This window comes from Alligator sinensis, unplaced genomic scaffold, assembly GCF_000455745.1.
Source record: "Alligator sinensis unplaced genomic scaffold, ASM45574v1 scaffold87_1, whole genome shotgun sequence".
NCBI classification, from domain to species: domain Eukaryota; kingdom Metazoa; phylum Chordata; order Crocodylia; family Alligatoridae; genus Alligator; species Alligator sinensis.
The window spans coordinates 2,006,663-2,026,311 of record NW_005841929.1 but is presented as its reverse complement, the minus strand read 5'-3'; the positions used below and the strand labels follow the sequence as shown (position 1 = coordinate 2,026,311).

The 19,649-nt window shown below is 40.6% G+C and overlaps 1 protein-coding gene across 1 annotated transcript in view; it reads left to right on the top strand.

The window, feature by feature from the left end:
• The window catches only part of CACNA1C (calcium voltage-gated channel subunit alpha1 C), a 742,093-nt gene that overhangs the window by 201,902 nt on the left and 520,542 nt on the right, over window positions 1–19,649 (top strand).

The following is a 19,649-nucleotide window of genomic DNA, read 5'->3' as shown; positions in this document are numbered from 1 at the left end:
CCCCCGTGGGGACCCCCAGAGTGCAGGGCGGTTGCCCCAATTTACACCCCCCCCCCGAGGGATGGCCCTGAGTCTGAGCTATGGGAAGAAACATTGGAAGAGGCAAAGCTTTAGTGTATGGGGATTCACCGGTGTTCTGCTGCTTATATGATGCTAAGGACAGGCTTATGTTATAACCAGGGCTACATGTTTTGATTTTTATCTTCCATCCAGATATTGTGAAGCATTTCCAGTCCAAAGTTGCCAGACGAAATAGTTTACTGGATCTTGCACAATGATTTGATTTAGGTTTTGGTGCCAGATTACTCAGGTATTGGAATAATGGAATGGTGGCACTGTTAAAGTGAGACCTAATGAATGGTTTCTGTCTATAGACCACCAGATGTGGTCATGGTTAAAGAAACACTAGAAACTTTACAAAGTGCTGCAGCTTTTGTTTGTTTTTTTTATGGGGTTTGTTTTTTAATTAGCATGTCATAAAAAAAAAATTTTCGCCTTAAAACAAGACTGGACACTTACCACAAAACCAGTCAGGAATTTGTTCTTTGAATAAATATGTATTGCCAGAAAGTGCTAATCAATCAAAACTAGAAGTGTTTGTGGGAATGTAACACTTTTATTGAAGCTTTAATAGGAAAGGTTTGTGAGATCCAGGATAGAAATTCCAATCAAAAGCCTAGAGAAGGCAACTCCATTATTGGCAGTAGTCTGGTTCTTATGACCTTTGTTTGGGATATAGGAGATGAAGGCTTGGGTTTTCAGTCTGGAATTTTCCTATATTCTAGGTCAGGAGTTGACAACCTTTTGCTGCTGCTGGCTGTACCGACACAGCAACTGCCCCCTGCTCTTCCCCCCCCCCCCCCCCCCCCCCCCCCATGATCAGCAGGTGCTACAAAGAGAATAGGTAGAAAAATGTAGGCACTAGGATCCTGAGGATGCTTCCTTTGCTGCAGCAGTGAGCATAAACTGAATATGGCAGACAGTAGGACAGTTGGGAATACCTCCTCTGCTGCTTGGGCTGGATGGAGCATGCTGTCAGTTCCCTGAGCTGTCATGGGCAGCATCCAGTCTCTACACAGGTTGGATCCAGATATAGGTTTCTGACCCCTGTTGTAAGTGAATGCTCTAATCATCCAGCAGTTCTGCAGTTTATTTCCCTCAGCGTTTCCTTTTAGAATTGTTCTACTTAATTTTTTTTAATATAAAACATTCACCTGAACAGGGACATGAACCTTGGTCTCTCACCCTAGGTGCTGGTCAGCAGAGTCCTCCAATATCTCACTCTCTGTCCCAATGGTAAATTAAACAATGGAGAACAGCTCAAACAGGAAAGATTGAGAGAAAGCATCATAGCTTTGTAGGACAGTGATTGGGTCACTCCTCTGAGACTGGGAAGCCCAGACTCCAGTTTCTGATTAACCTGTCTCCGAGTAGGGATTTGAATTTGCATCCCAGAGGTACGTCTTGCACAACAGGCTATTGGCAATTTTGAGGTTCCTTTCATTTTTTGTGAGAGAGTCTTCAAAGGCTCTTTGCCAGATGCATAACGGGAGAGTTTTTGAAATCTCTGAAGGCTTATTGGGATGGGAAAACCATTTCTTGTCCCACTCTAACCATAAAGTATTGCTATTTGAAGAATAAAAGATGCTACATGGATGTAGTTTGAGAACTACTATTTTATTAGTATTGTTCCTTCTTTACCTTTTTCAAGTAGGTATTTTATTGGTACTACTGCTAAAGAATCAGTAGGGCAGAAATGGGGGCCTGGGCAGACCATATCAATTTGCAGGAAATAAGAGAAACAGATGAAAGAGTGCAAAACATTGACAACACCCGTTAAAATAGCACATTCTCCAGAATCCCTCATAGCTATTTTAAATGAGCATTTATTACACAAAATAAATCTGACATCAACAATATTAGTCAACAAGTCAAGATTTCTATCTCTGGCAGTACATCTTTCTTTGGTTTGACATACATGCAATCAGAAATTTAAAAGTAGGTTTACAGCCTGTTTTGTAAAAGGAAATGAAATATTGGACTCCTTTTTGGGACTCTCTTCAAGATCATTAGATGCAATGTAATCTACTTGATGTTGCCTGAGCTTCTTTTTCAGTCTCTTGGAATAGGAGCCCAGGCCATTTGGAACTAGAAGGGAATAATTTATTTATTTTTAACCTGCTGGAGAATTTTGGGTAGAAAACTGCTATAATTCTTAATGGTCTATTTAGTAACATTGTACTTATACATTAATCAATGTATTTAAAATTCTCAGTTGATTGAAATAAAGTGCTTAAATATATTATAGGATGGAAAATTTAAACTATATTCACATTTTCATCATTTAAAATCAAATGTGGCAAATTGCATGATAATAAAATGAAGCATGCCTCAAGCATTGATGAGAGTGGGAGGGCATATAGCCTACCAAGACTATTCAAATAGCAACCCACAGATCACAGGCAGCCCTCTTAGTGGTTAAATCAGGGCCCACAAGGACATTCATCATTACCTTAAGTCCTGCCCAAAAGCCTGAGCCTTTTCAATTTGAGCTGCTGGAGGTGGGTGCAAATCCTGCTGGTCTAGTCCAGCTGTACAGGATGTACAGATACTTTCAGAAAGGTCTGCATGGACTAATTCCCCACTAGACAGGAAAACTCCAGTCTCCAGCAGGGAGTGAAAACTAGTCTCCAGGTTGCACTGCGAAATGGAGAAGAGGGTAGTCCCCATTAAAGCAGCTGCTCCCAGGCTATGGGAGCTCTGGACCTGGGTACCTCCCATCTGCACTAATCAGTTTCCATTAGAGGCAGTTAGCATGTGTGTGATTCCCCGCCTACTCTAAGTTTGGGAAGGGTGTGTGCAGAGCCAGTTTTGGGGTCTTTACAGCTATAGTGAGGGAGGTAGGCTGGCCACTGTGCATGTGAGTCTGGAGAGTGGGGTCTCTTTTGTGGGCTAAGGGGGTCACCTTGGGGTAGAAGGCAGGGCTTTGTAGGGCTGCTTAGGTTGTTAGATGCAGGGCTTAGGAGGCAACAGATTTTAGAGTATGGGGCAGTATTTTTAGGGTATAGGATGTAGGGGGTAATGGGTAAAATGGGGTAGTTAGCATGGGGGATGTCACCCCTCCCAAAACATGTGCAGGGTCTGAATGTCTTGTGGGTGTGGGGCTGCAGCCTCTGTGTCTTCCCTACAGCTCACTGTCACCATAAGCTGGTATGGGGACTTGACACTGGCTTGTGGTGTGACTTGAGGCAAGTGAGATCCCAGCCCCTTCTGGGGTGGATGGGAAGTGTTAGCTCTAACCCTGAGAAGTGACTTGAGGTCACTTATCCATTGTGTGACTTTGTGTCAAAATCCTTGTACACCTATCTGAAATGCCACCAAGCTCAGTTTAAATAAAAAAAGGAGGGAGGGTAGTAAATACCTGTTGGTACTCAAAAATATCTGTTGATTCTTACATGAGTTTCCATAGGGAAAAACACCATAGAACCCCAAATCACAGATCTTTTAACTGATGTTTTTCTTCTTTGGATGTTTATTACACCGTTTCCTATTTTTAGTGGGCTTTAAATGATAAAAGCCTTGTGTTAGGCCTCTGCATAAGGGTGAATTGGATAGTACAAGTTTTTTGTTTGAGTGTTGTGAGCCTGGGCAGGCTGCATCATTGAGAAAGAAAGTAATTTTCTGCATTTCGTATAGCTTTTTTTGTTGGTGGCATAGTCAAGTTTGACTAAAGTTGAGTAATCAGATAACAGAAAACTTTTACAAAGAAACAGGTATGGAATGGGCCTAAAGCAGGTATAGATTCAAACATTTCTGAACAGGAATACACAGATCTAAGCCCCAGAACCCAACATTTTAGTTTGTGCTTGCTGCTAATTCAGAAAAAGAAAAAAAACAACACCAAACCCTGCTATACTACCTACTATGCTACTTCAAAAAAGAAACAACCTCTCTCCCACAAAACCCTTTTTTCCCTTTTTTGTTCCTAGAGCTGGCAATTTCCCCCCCAAACTGAAGTGTTTCAGAAAGATTCTTTTTTAAAATGAAATTGTTGTCAGGGAGGTTTCTCAGGTCCAGGATAGAATTTTTTTTGGGGGGGGGGGGGGGGCGGTAGAGATTTCCCAATTAGGCCAGGTCTCCCACATGGGATGGAGGAACACAGGCTCAAATCCTTGATCTGAAGATGTGGAACAAAAAGAAATTTGAAAAGTTTGAACTTATTTTGCAAACTGAAATTGTTGTTTCCCCTCCAATCCAAGCCTTAGCCTTCAGTGACAGTACAGTGAGTTGCTGTGGAGAGGGTGATTCTGTTTCCAAACACAAATCCATAGTAATAAGAAAGAATTAAAATAACATCTAATATAATGTTCTATGTGCTTTGGGCTTTGGCTGCCTTAGAAGCTGTCTGTGTCCCAGTGTATTATTGTAGCAGTAAAGGTCAGCTGAAGCATTAGCCTTTGGCCTGCAGGCCAGATCTGGCCCACAGAATCATGTAATCCAGCCTGCAGGTCTCCACATAGATCTGGAAATCTAGTGGTGGGATAGCACTGTCATTGCTCTCATGCTGCCAGAGTTCCAAGCTCTACACAGCTGCATCAGGCTCTGGCCCCATGCAGTTGCACTGCCTCAGCTCTGTGTGGCTGCATCAGCCCTGGATGGGCTGTTTCCATGTGGCTGTATTGGATCCTAGCTGGGCTAGCACCATGTGCCAGATTGAGCTCAAGGACTGGATCCAGCCTGCAGATGGACCTGGCACTGATCATCCAGCCTGTGAGCTGAGAAAGTTGGGCACCACTGGTTTATGCAAGAAGATTTGAGTGTTTTCACTCAGAGATCCTTTACTGCAGAACTCAGTTACCTTCCTTTCTGTGTCTGACTTTGCTGATCTTTAGAGCATGATATAGAGTCCATCTAATCTCAGCCTTTTTTGGTATGGAGCAGAAAAGACTGAATAGACTCTTGTGAATGGATGGAAGGGGATTTTAACTGACCAGATTGTATGTATGTATGTTGTTCAGTAGTGTTGAATTTAGCCCTTTGAATGAATACACTTAAATTAAACCAAAATATAAAATAAAAAAGATAATTTCAACCATGGTCTGCCTTTCCTGATGGTTAGCAGACAGAACCATTTTGAGAAACAAGCAGTGGAACATTTTATGGATTGGAGAACCATGATGTAGAAGCAATGGGTGTTGTTGCAGGGCTGGCCGGGGGGTGGGGGGGAGGTTAGTGGATCAATGAGAGAATAACTTCTTTGTAATGTAGTTCATGGAGTGAAAATGTTGCAGAATTAGTGAAGTGTATCTGCAGAGAAGTCTAACATCTTTCAGAGCTTTCCAGTGGCTGGTGTTGCATAAGGCAAATGTTCTGCTCCCTTCTCCAACATAATGCCAGTGCAAGAGAAGGTCACCTTTCTGAGAAAGGAGATGAAACAGATTCATCTGTTGTAGTTTGAAATCTAAGATTTCTTCCAGAGCTCTGCATGCTCATTATGTATAGTTCTGCTCCCAAAACAAATCAGATCTAAAACTAGAAAGTTTTCTTTGTGTGGTTCTTTCTTTCACAAATTACTTTTTGTACAAGCTGCGTGGTAGGTTGTCACTTATGGGCACAGACAGAAGAACAGCTCCCTGTTGCAACTCATGGTGCTTTGCAGGAAGCATTATGAGTTGCAGCGATTCCCCAGACCCAACAAAAGTTCATTGTTGGATCCTGGAGTTGGGGATTACAGCTGCTTGCTGCCAGCCTGCAGCCCAGTCTCCATAGCAATGCCACTCCCCCCTCCCAGGGCCAGACCCTGTTTTCAGAATGGGGGGGGAAGGAAAGGGAGCAGAGGGATCTCATTTTTGGGGTTCCCCAACTGGTGCTAAAGGGTGGGGTGACTGGATTGGAGCCCCTGCACCTTGGGCTGCCCCACCCTCCAGTGCCGGCTGAAAAAACCCCAGACTATACTCCCTCCCCTCCCATTCTGAAAACAGTCTGAAAACAGCAACAGACACTGCAAACCGCAAACACAAGTTACAGAACACACTGTGTTTTGGAGTGTGTTCATCTGAACCATCATGCAATGAGGATTTAGATTTTCACGGGATCAGGTCCTTTTAAAATGGTCTGCAGCTGTGCACGTCTGTTTGGTCATGGCTGTACACTGCTTTCTGGGGCCAGATCAGGTTAAAATTGTCACTTCTAGAGTCCTATGTCTCTAACTCCAGATCAAATTAAGTTCAATTAAGGAAGTTTTAACATGGCCATTTTTCAGAGAACTCTTAAGCATAGTAGGGATAGTTTTGAAAGAACCTTACATAGTTTATGATTCCTAGCTGAAATGAACTAAAGTTCAGTAGTTGGGGGGAGTTTTGCCTTGAGTTTGATTAATTAGACTTAATTGGCATAATTTTTAGAAAATGAATTACAAACATGCACACCCAAACATTCTCTCTTTCTCTCTCTCACGTGACATTTTAGGATAACAGCATTCATAGATTAATATCTAAATTTGATAACCATTTGACTGTTTCAGGGGTAGCTGCATGGATTGTTTTTAGATCACCATTAAATTATCTAATTGGGCAATTGTTCACAATGTGTTGCACCGTCTGAGAAACTGCATCACGATCGCAACCCAGACTCTCTTTGATCTTTCCATTTATGGAGTAGGTTTCCACATTTTCCATGAAGCTCCTGGATGCAATTCAGGGAGGATTGGGACCCAACCTTTCTCAGTAGGTCAGATCCTGTCTGGGGGATTGTAGAGTGGCTGACAGTATATTTCTGTGTCAGGTTGGTATTTTCCCAGGCTTCCCTCCATTGTTTTTCGATGCTCTTGTTATCTTCGTAGAGCTTCTTGACATATTTCCAGAAGAGTTTTCTAGATTTGAGCCTATCTGGTGGTGGCATGGTGATGTCCTTGTTGATCGGGAGGCTTGGGTTACCAATGGTCTTATGGTATTCCCTCATGCATGCGGCATCACAATGGAGCTGTGGGGAAACAATGTTCACTAGGATTGGAAGCCAAGGCAATGACAGACTTTTTAGTGTTCCTGATATAATCTGCATAGCTGCCTTTAGCTGTGTATCAACAAAGTCGTGTGCCTGCTTTTGTTCCAGACTGGGGAGCAATAATCTGCTGCAGAGAAAACAAATGCTAGAGTGGCCGTTAGAAGTGTGGTCTTTCCTGTTACATGCTATAGCACAACTAGTGTCATCAACTCAACGATTGCATGCCCGTAAAGGGCCTCCCAATCAGGATGACAACACCAAAGACCCAAACATTTATGGATGCAGAATTTCAGGCATACATGGATGCATGTCAGAAGTTCTTGCATAGTCATACAAGGAGCAGAAGCAATATGATGTTACTGATTGAGAAACAGATTTAAGTTAAACCAGAAAAAGGGATTCTGTTCTGAAATAAGAGTGTTCACACGGGGAGCTGGTCTAGAATAGTTATTGTGCTTTAAATTTGAATGCAACCTTTATTTTGAAATATCTTCTCTGTAGACAAGGCCTAGTGTCTCTCATTGGTGTGGTTTATATAGTACTCCATATAAATTAGACTTAATCAAAGGCTTGCATAGAACCTAAGTATATTTTGAGGGATAAAGTCTCTACTTGTAGCCCAGGGCCAGATTGTGGAGTTGTAATGAGGCATTGCTTATAGCTGGAATGTGGATCAGCATTTGGTCCTTTGGTTTGCTACTAACATACACATCTGTCTCTAGTACCAGCCTGGAAATGCTTTCAGTAATGTGCAGGGTTGTACAGGCATCCTCATTTGGTCACTCAGCAGGCAGACACCTTCTTTCTCCCCTGTAATGTTGATGTATGGCCTAAGTAGCACACAGAACATTGCATGAACCATCTGCAGTTCGGTAAATGCATCCTTAGTGATGCCTTTGGGGCACATTTCCTTGCATTAGGCAAAAAATATAATTTGGACATAAAAATAATGACAAAAAAGAAAAAAATACCAGATTTAAAATATTCCCTGGGGCAGGAAAAAGAGTGTACACAGTATTGTTTGGAGTAAAATAGCATTTTAGGTCAATATTTCAGAGATAAAAACTTAAAATTAAGGGCTTTTTCTACTTGAATGTATCCAAAATGGCTATGCTGCTATTAATGCTAGAACTCTGTTATTGCCCAAAAGGATTACATGACATGAAATCAATTTAGAAACCAGAATTTCTATTCTAGGGGAAAGTTCAACGTTTTGAAAAAATGTTACATTTTGAATTAAAGCAAAAAGGAATATAATCTACAAAATTAGCATGTTTTAAAAGTTTCATTTGATATTATCAAAACATTTTGATTGATCTAGTTTCAGTGTTTACATTACATTAAACACATAATATTAAGTATATGATCTTAAAATTAATATTTTAATGTGAATTGAAAACAGTTTGAATGTTTCACCACTGATAAAACAATGTTTTCCCAGTCAAAAAAGTAGTTGAAATCAACACATTCCTGCAAAATATTTAGATTTTGCTGAAACTGCATTGTTCCATAAAAAAATGTTCTGTCAGTGTTTTTGACTAGCTGTATATAGCACTGTTATCTACAATAAAGATTCAGTATAGGAAAGCAAAATCTGCAGGGCAATCAAGGTAAGATTCATTGAAACCATTTGATGGCTGCTTCTGTCCTGCTTCCATTCTTTGACTTAAAATCATACATGCAGCACCAATACATGAAAAAGTTTTTAAAAAGTTATTAATCTGATGCAGGCTGGGGCAACTGTACAGTTTTGATTAATACAGGGCACATTCATCCCTGGTTTTTGCACTTAATCTCCCATGTGGATAATACCTCAGTCTGGGTGGTACTACAGAATTTACCATAGTAAATTCATCAGGAGGAAACATTTCCTTCTAATGAGTTAGGTTTTATGAAGACAAATAAGAGTCCTGTGCATGGTACAGAGAACAGAATGTCTTTCTAAAATAATTCCATTTCAGTTCGTGCTCCTCTTAGGGAAGCTGCTAACTGGCACCTCCATATATGCAGTTCTTTGGCTAAGTCTAAGAAGTTCTAATTATATTTTTAAAATACAGCTAGGACTCTACAGTCTAAAATAACTCTTGAGCTTCAGAAAACACTGCATCTCTGGAAACCATCCACAGACAGATATTTGTGCTTCCCAAGAGGCTCCAAGAAGGGAAGACGACAAGTCATATCTTTCAGTATTTGAGTCTGTGGCTTTCTTAAAGATTACCCTTGAATCTGTAATTGTTTTGTTTTTCTTAGGAGCCAAGATCTATCCAGACAAAAATTAAACTCTAAGCTGAAATCAAAAGATTTAAATCCAGTTACTTTAAGTGCTGTTTGCTTTAAAGTTTTTCGCCTGTTTATGTTTGTCTAAATGACTCTTATCTGATACTCAGCAAGTCAAAATGTATATAATTCAGCGTAACATACTAAAATGGGAGTATGATCCTTCTTATTACATAAGGCTTATAGTTTTTGTTTAAGTAGCTTCTAGAAAGAAGCATATACAAAGCAAGGAAAGTAATATATTTTTGGTTTTTATTTTCTGCATTTTGAAGTAATTTTCAGTCCAATATTAGTTTATTTGTTATGTAGTCTTTTTTTGCAAAGAGTCTAAAGGTACTTCGCAAACAGATTTTTATTGGTATCAGTGTCTGGGATGTCCTTGGGTGCAAGTGCATTATTCCTCATTTTTCAAATACTCTGAAGTCCCTTAAACTTTTATCTCATTTACCTTTTTGTTGCACATCACGACTTCCTAAAATATTATGTTTCAGGTGTACTGTTTGTTGAAATACTGTACATAAAGCAGTAGCAAAGGAGAAACAGTAAATACCTTTGAGGCAGCACCGTGTCAGCTTAACCACACTTCCCATTTGGAATAGAAGCAAAAATGATAGTGTCATACATGTCACAGAATTTTGAAAAGATCATTTTGGCTGAGGCAGTGAATAGATCGGAGTGCAATATTTGGATCAAAACAGTTTCAGAGAAAAGCAGACTCAGCAACACTGAAACATTTTGAAGATATTTTAATGTTGCCAGACTATTAAAGTAGAAAAAAATCTTTAAAATTCCCCACATCAAAAAGTTCTTTTATTTAATATAAGCATCTTTAAAATATTTCTTGTTTGTTGCTTATTTGAATGAAATTGAACAGTTAAGGGCTTTTTTTTTTACTTGAAATTACTTATTTGTCAAACTTTCTTTTGATTTTATACGCACACACTCATACATACATATACATACACACACACATATTGTGTGTGTGTGTTAAAACATCTTTAAAAACAACATTTTTCATTTTAGTTGGAAAAAACCCTCTTTTTTGCCAAAGGGTTTACGTCTCTGATAATTTTGACAAACCTGGTTTTCCCTTCAGTTGCAAATGACTGTTTTCCTTCCATGTTTTGAAATGGGCAGCAAATGGAAGCATTCATTATTTAGCCAGCTTGAACTGTGAAGGAGAGCAGCTGACTGCAGCTCACCTCCGTATCCATTCTGTAGCTGATTCATCCTGATGACATCTGTGAGAATCAGTTCATGGGAATCCAGAACACAGCACACAGATCACTGATTCAATAATACTGGTTACTAGGATCAGATTTAATTTGGTATTTACAATAAGAGTTGACCGAGACCTTAACAGCTTCCTCATCCTCTTAAAATGCTTATTCCTTGTAATAAAACTGCTGCAGCTTTGTCTCTGCGTGTCTTTTTGTTTTTCTCTTTATCATGTATGCATGTCTCTGTGTGGTAACCTTGAACTTGCTATTTAAAAAAAGAAAACCAATAATAAAGGATGCTTTTGTGGTTTTGCAGCTCTAAATTGTATGAACTCTTAATGAAGGATTTTTAGTGCAATACTCTTTATCTATTTTTTTGTTCCATGAACCTTACATAACATTTTAATTCTGTGCAAATTAGACACATTCTGCTTTCGACTTCTGTAGCAGTTAGAGTTTTCAATTGTGTGTAAAGCTTCACACTGCTACAATAGCCTTGTAGATGAAGGAAAATGAGGCCCAAAAAAGGCTAAATTGGTAGGCCCAAAGTTATAAAGCTTCAGCCCTGAAAACGGAACCCAGTTGTTTTTGTATTAACTGCATGATAATTCCTGTATAGAGTAATAGTATTAGCCAACAAAGCCAGCTGATGCAGGGACTTAGAACATGATATTTGACTTTTTTTACCTCTCACATGTTCCTTCGGTGCCCATAGCAATTTATTGCCTTTACTCTTCTTTTCTCTGCTGTTTTAATCAGTTTAAAAATTTTTCTGACTGTCATTATTTTGATGGGTTTTGTTGTTTGGAAGGCTAGTGTCAATTTTAAAAGGTGATTAAAGTCTATGGGATACAAACTTGCCTTTTTTGAAAGAGCACTTTGGTATCTTTTTTATTATTTTGCGTACTTCACATGGACATCTAGAAAAAAAATAACGGCTTTATTTTTAGGCTTTGCTAATTCTCACTCTTCTCCTAGTTCCCGGCTACCTGGCAACAGCTTATTGTCATGGCAACACCAATGTTAATGAGTGAAGCGCTCAGTGTGTCTGTTTTATCTGGCTCTGGCTGATAGATATAAAGCTGCAATATCTTTGTGGCCATCACAGGCCATCAGCAGTCTGCTTGCTCACTGGAGACTGTGTGGGTTCACTAGGGACCTTGTGGCTCGTGTACACAGTGAGAGCAGAGAGACAGTGACTTGTTGATTAGGATGTGCATTTTTTACTATGAAATACCCAGTCATCATGTTGTGTTACTGTTTGCTTTTGAAAGATTTATTTCACAGTCTTCCTACTTTGTTGTATTTCACAATTGCAGTTTTATTACTATTTGTGTATGTAGCTGTCTTCTGCTTGTACAAGAGGGGTAATTATTTATTATTGTCTCCTTATCCATGGGAGTCCAGCCCCGACAGGCCAGATTCTCCCTGCATTCAATTTCTTCCCTGCTTTATACATCCTGTATAGCATCAGTGGAGATTTTGACATTGAATTTAATGGGGCAAGGGTGGCTTTAAGCCAGGGCAGAATTTCAACCATTTAATGTAATTCACCTAGGGTAATTAAGAAGAGATCTTAGCTTTCCACTTTCTTAAATAATTTTATTTTATAAAAATCATAACTCAAGAATATAATTTATTAATATCAGTTCAGAACTGAGCTGTCTTCCTCCAGGTATATGAATTATATGCATTCGCTCACCAGAAAGAGTCTGTACTTATTGAGACCAGAATATGTCATCTAATGTGTTGACCCTTGGGTATGACTCCTAACATTTCTTTAGTGTTGGCTGGGAGAACATAAAAAGGTGTTTTTATCTCTTTGCCCAACTGGCAAAGCACACCCTTAACTTTGCCATCAGTTCTTGGCTGCTCAGAATGTCCTATTTTGGTTTTAGACTATGACACTGTGGCAGTTGAGGCACGTCTGCTGGGTTTTTTTGGCCTCATAGTTATCCAGCTTTCTGGGCAAGGAAGATTAAAATGAGATCTCATTGTCATTTGACATTTTAAAAATAATTTTCCCCATGGTTTTATTAAAATTAAAATCATTTAGACTTTATGGCTCCAACATAAAATTCAGAATTAATATTTTTTCCACACTAAACTGTGGTTTAGTATTTTTCTTCCTGTAGTCGACTGGCAAAAACAGAGGGACAAAGTTACAAAAAAAATGTTGAGGGGATACAATGCAGAAAATTCCCTAATATTTTTCAGTTTTTAAAATCCAGACCATAACAGTGTAACAACAATGTAAATCAAAATGGAATAAAAAATACACATGAAAAACCTAACTTAAAAAAAAATAGTTAAACCTTTTTTATTTTAAATTGCAGAGAAAATCGTGTGTGTGGAAAAAACTGAGTTTTCTGACCAACACTTGTTAGGGTAAAATGCCCTCCTCATAGATTAACAGTGGCTGGTGGTGAATGTCATTGTAATAAATATGCCATGATATTATTAGTGACACTGTTATTTATCACTGCAGCCTCCATCTCTTGGGTGAGCTATGAAGAACAAGGATTAATCACCATGCCCTAGAGTTTCCCCCCCCCCCCCCCACACATTATATATTGTCTTGGTAACTAGTAGCACTGTATTTTTATCTTTAATTTTATCTAATGATAGTAATTAGGCATCCAAATAGCATTGTCTACTGTATTTTTTAATACCACTCAATATGCCTTAATCATTCCAAAGTTTGGTTTTTTTTCATGTACCTTAACATCCTACAAAGGTGTGCTGGAATAACCTAAAAATATGGTCTGTCATGTAACAACACCCTGCAAGTATTAAAAAAAAACACTGATTGACATGTCTTATTTATCATATCTGACAATGGAATAGAATATGTATTGACTACTCTAATACTATATAGATGTGTGTGTGTGTGTGTGTGTGTATGTATGTATGTATGTGTACATATATGTATATATGTGTATATATGTATAATTGTGTGTGTGCGTATATGTGTGTGTACATACACACATATAATATAATGCTATATTATAGTATTATATAATAGTATCTCTATCTATCTATCTATCTAGCATTAGATTGGTTAGTGTATATATACTAGTGTGTATGTGTGTGTGTGTATTGTATACACATAGATAGATAGATAGATAGATAGATAGATATAATAAAAGATTTATAATATTTTATAAATATAGTGTGTGTGCGCGTATTTAGCCCTGGAAAAAAACCCCAATATGATCCCATATTGGCCTAGCACTGAGATTCCTGGGTTATGCAAACCAGGGAGCTAAGGTGTTCATGGAATCCACGTACTGATTTAGATGACTGGGGAGTTATTTTAAAGTGGCTTCTTTTTTATTCAACTTACAAAAAGTGTGCGTATGTGCACATGTGCATTTAGTGATCAAGAAATATAGTGAAATTTACTCATTCTGACATTCTATTTTATTTTTATTTCATTTATAATGCAGGGGTGAGATGTACTAAATAAGTTGTGGAACATTGATCGTTATGTGAAATACTGTATTTTACAGTCTACATAATTGCATATCTTAATTTGGGTTGACTTTAAACAGTTGGTTTGATTTAGATAAATATGCAGTAGTTTGCCTGGCATTCATGGAATGGGAGATTTGCAGCTGTCAATGGGAGCAAGACCAGTTTTGTATTTCTTGTGCACTTTGCTTTGAATAAGAGGCATTGGCTTCTGCTTGCAGACATTAAAAAAACCAAATGATGCTTTACGTTAAACTCAGCATGCTCCTGCGCCAAGCCCAGCGCATGCCCAGAAGAGGCAGCATGTTAGTTGGACCCGGCTTGCCCAACATCTGTATAGATCGGACCCTTTAGTGGGGCTTTCTTGGTGCTTTTATCTAATAGCTGATTTAATCAGCTATTAGATAAAAGTGACAACAAGCACTGCTGAAGCGCCCAATCTAGTAACATGCTGCTGCTTCTGGTAAAGCGTGGTTTGGGGTTTTTTAACATCTGCATGAACAGGTCTTAGGAGGTTGATTTTTCTTTCTTTCTTCTTCTTTTTCCTTTTCCATGTAAATCCATGAAATCATGGACACATTTTATTCTCCTGTGTACTCTGGCAGTTGCCTCACAACCTTATTCCATTGGATGCTGTTTATTCTTTCCTTCTGACTCTAGACTTCACTGGCAGATTGTCAAGGTTCCTGTGAAGGGATTTATGAGTCTCATTATAAATAGAGTGGTTAAAAATCTGACTGGTAAACAGAGCTTGTAAGGCAGACCGCAAGCAAATATTTATAAAGAGACCCTTACCTCTTTGACCCAAAAGTTGTATTTCAATTTGGAAACATTGGGATGACACTGAAAACCCTGTGGTAATTTTAGGGTTTGGTGTCTGTACCCAGGTCACTGTAAGTGCTATAGGTTATTGTATGTTTCAAGCACACTTACGATCACAGGGTTTAATCATTAGATATCATTAGAAATTATTATACCACTAGGATTTGAAAACTGGGGGGTCATGAAAACCTTCGTGGATTTTGCTTATCACACAGTTTCAGGGCTCCAAGAGTCAGTTGAAGCCCTAACCATTACATTAACATATTACAGTATGGGTACTTCAAGGGCCTTAGTAGAAACTCCAGAGTTTATGTTAGGACGTACATAACTAGAAGTCCTAATCAAAGTTTAGAAGGATAAAATTACACTTGAAATAGCTAAATTATATAAAAACAACAGACAGCAGAAATAAGTTAAAAAAACAAACAAAAATACTAATTCAAATTCATGGAAAATATTCAAATACCTTTCCAGAGTAAGAAGTCAACACTTTTTAGCTTTATTTATTGTGTTTGTGATGATAGGATACAAGAGAAGATGACTGCAACTCAGAGGAGAAAGGGAAAAGCTAGATAATTTTGAACTTTGGAATATTAAACTTTGAAATATTGTCAATAATTCAAGCTGCGCAAACAACCACAGTGCATTATTTCATTGCACGACCCAGGTTTAGGGATAGATCCTGTGTAACATCCTTATGTTTTTTGTGAGAGGGAATTATATTTGTGATGTAGTTAATACTTCATTCTTTTGATAACATGTTTTGTCCAACACAGTGATGGCAAAAAGGAAGATGCACTAGATGACATCCAAACTACACCTCTTCTTACAGTAGAAGCACTGTGTGTTATTGATTCAGGTGGCTACTTGCAATTCATCATTCCTTCGAATAGAAATGGCTTAAGACTGGACAGAAGATAAGTGAAATGCAATGAATGTAACTACTGCAAATAGAAAACTGCAGTGGAGGAAGAAGACTGTTGTCCATCCAGGAGCTTTGGGCTTTTTGAAATACAGTGGAGTCGTATCATACGTGCATTTAACTTACGCAAATTCAAGTATACGCAGGGTGGGAGGAGGGGCGGGGGCTTGAGTTTGCACGTGGCGCTGCCACTTACCTGGAGGCCCATTATGGTGGACCTAGCGCCCAGCCACACAGCTCCAGGCACAGCTCCATGGTGGCGGCGGGAGGTTTTGGAGGCAGAGGCAGTCACCGCTGGCATGGTAATTTTGACTATACGCAATTTTCGCCTTACACGCTGACTTTAGAACCTAACCCCCGCATAAGATGCGACTCCACTGTATATCCACAATTGTAAGTGTAGGTGAGCCAATTTTTTAAGGTTCTCTAAAGCAGCATTTCTCAACCCATGGGGCATGACCCAAAAGTGGGTTGCAAGAATATATGAAAGAGTCATGGACAAACTTTAAAAAAATGATTTCTCCTTTAAAGGAGAAAAGCATGGGAAATGGTGGGTCTCCCCTTTTGGGCTGGCAGAGTTGCAGCTTGCAAGGGGCTGCTTGGGGCTGAGGGGAGCAGGAGGAGGGCAATTAAATAGAGGGTGGCAGCCAGGCAGTGTGGAGAATGGCTCCCTCAGTTTCCTGCAGGTAAGTCTATGGTGCAGGGTGGGGAGGAAAGGGGACACATAGACTATGTGTCAGGGGGGTGGGAGGGCACAAGTGACACCCCACCTCCTCTCTGGCCTGAGGGGAGTGGCTGCTGGACCATGGTGGCAGGGTACAGCCACGGCCCAGTGCATGACCAGCTGGCAGCGGGAGAAGGTGAGGGCAGTGCAAGCCCTCCCTCCTTCCCCCCCTTTCCATTGCTCCTTGTGCTGCTGTCCCGCACTGAGTCCCGTCCACTGGGCCATGGAGGCGGCTTGTGCTCATGCTGGTCAAACCAGGCTGCAGCCCACTTTGCCCACTGTGGATGCATAAATCAGAGGGAAAGTGTGCTTCCCATGCACCACATCCCTTCCCATACATATCCACCCCCTGCCTCACATGAGACAGGTTGGGAGTGAGGGGCACCGGCAGGGCCAGGGGGCTGTTTTCTACTATTTACTAGGTTGGGACTGGCCAGTGATGTTTACAATTGGGTCGTGATACAAAAAGGTTGAGAACCACTGCTCTAAAGTCCCATCATTATGTAGCAACCTTCTATTTCGTATTATGTTCCATAGGCCTGTCAAGACTTCCATATGAAGCAGAACTGTCCCGTTTTCAGGTTTTTTCTTTGCCAGCTTTCACAAGTCTCCAGTCAATTCCTCCTTGAATTCCATAACCTATCCAGGCTTTTGTCCCAGTATTCTTAATTGGGCATAAACAGTAGGCACAGGAGAGTCCTTTCATTCCTCCATTGCTGCTGAGTTCCCTTCTGTGGTCACATACATTCGATAGATCAAGCAGTGTTGCAGATTAGAATGACTAGCAGTGAAAAGTGGGCTAGCAGATTGTAGGTGTGTGATGCTTTCCCACAGTGGGTTGAACTGGAAGAAGGTGAAGAACAGGTGATAAAGGACAGGCATAGAAACAGAACCCAGATTTTCTGTCCATTTCCAGCAGTGTATGCCAAATAAATATATCTGTGAAATAGATCTAAAATAAGTCAATAAGCCCTAACTCTTTAAAATGCTGAAGATATGGAATATGTATGTCATTCTTTTAGGAGAATAAGCTTGTCTCCTAATGCTGTTCTCTGCTCTGCACCATGAAGCTGCATGAAATGTGAGATACTGTGCATTGTTGCTGTTGCAAATGCAAACCTGCATTTGAAAATCTCCCCTTTCACAAGACGAGGAAAGATTTTCTTAATGTTCATTACTGCATATTAATACCTTACTGCTTGGATCCCTTCACTGCATTAGACTGCATTAGACAGAGCATTGTCATTCCCTCTTCCCATCAGTTGAAATAATCAATTATCCTAAATTGCATTACCTCAAATTAAACGGGGAAGAATATGGGCTCTAGCTTTGACAATCAAGGCTTGCTTTAGATAATGCTGTTAAGCACTTAAAACAGCAGAGCAAGATGTCCAAGCTGTTGTCATGTGGCAAATCAGAATAGGAAGACACAATTGGATTATTCTGCAGTAAGAGTGTACCTATTTCATGACAGAAGATTACTCACTTTGTAATAGACTTCTGTGTTGACTTCAAGGTGTTAATGGATATCAGAGATGTGCTTCTAAACAGAAGGCATCAATTCACTTATATTTTTTGATATTTCTGTGGTGCCATACTTGTTTGTGAAACTGTAAAGAGAAATAAAATGACAGATTCCAGCAATATGGATCTTAACATTGAAATGAGATATAATGTAGTAGGGCAGGGATGAGAAATTATTTGGGCTAGAGGGCCACTTAGGGAGTTGTGATGAGCTGTTGCAGGCTGGGGCAGCAACTCCCTGCATCCTTCCCCTGCAGCAGCTCACCAAAACTCTATAAGTGGCCCTGTACTGTCACTGCCCAGTGATCCCAGTCCTGGCCTCAAGGTCTTCATGGAGATTGGCCTGGGAGCCCTGTGGGCAGGGAATGCTCAGCCTGGTGGATGGGATGGGGCTGCAGGCAGGTGGGAGTGGCATCTGGGAACAGGATGGATGGGCAGGACTGTAGCCAGGGCTGGGATTGTGAGATAGTGACTGTGCAGGGCTGGGGCCTAGGCCACAGCCACACTCAGCTATCTGCATGCCCATGCCTGTGAAACCAGTGACTGTCACAGGGACATGCAGGCAGTGGATTGTGGCTCTGCCCCAGGCCCCTGTACTGTCACTGCCTTGTGATTTTGGCCTTGGCCCCAGTTCTGCCCACCTGTCCTGCTCCCAGACACTGCTCCCAACCCACTCACCGCCCCACCTCCTCTACCTGGCTGAGCATGCCCTGCCCATATGGATCCTGGGCCAATCTCCAGGGACACCCCATCCGCCCACTCTATCCAGTATCCCTGGTAGTGTGTGCAGGGCAGACGGGACAGGCTGCCACCACTAAGGCTGCCAGGAAGTGGAATCCAGTTGCTGCACCACCCCAGCTCCATTGCACTCCTGGGGGTGGTGGGGACCAGCCTCATGCACCGTGGCCCAGGCTGCCCCCCACTTCTGGGCCTGGTGAGGCTGAGGGACCCACCGTAGGCCAGATAAAATCTCTTGGAGGACCAGATCTGGCCCGTGGGCCATGTTTTACCCATCTCTGTAGGGGATGATGATAATTGTTGGCAGGTTAGGAAGGGACATACACAAGTGAGTGATAAGACTTTGGAAGATCTTGAGCTTTGCTTATTGTTACATGTATTATGACAGTTTATCTTTGGCATAGTAAAAAAACCCCCCACATATAACATTTTAGGTATTGCAGTTAATATTGAGAATAAAGGCTCTGGTGAGAGTCAGTGTTGAAAGGAGGCCTAGAAGATGTGAGCCTTCGGGATTTGAAGGAGATGAGTTAGTACATGGTATGCAGGATAAGTAGAGATGCTGTAGACATGAGGCCCTGTGGGAGAAGGGATAGAACCTTATCCTCAGTGGCTAAGAACTTTAGCAATTATATTCCTACAAAGATAGTTCTTGTGCCTTACTCTAAAGAGATGGCACTATTCCTAAGGACCAGCACACCCAGTGACCCCATTCAGTTTTATCCATTTCCCATGATGGTTTTTCCCTTCTTGCACTTAAGCGCAGGGTGCAGAGAGGGACTGTGGTAGGAAAAAGGGAGTGAGCAAGCAGATATTCAAGAGGGTTTGGGTTAGGAGTCCTGGGTCTGCAGCAGTCAATAGTTGGTAAAATTGGACAACATGCTGACAGTAGTGGCAAGGAGTCCATAGAGTCAGTTGTGGCTAGGGAAAAAAAGCATCAAAAGGG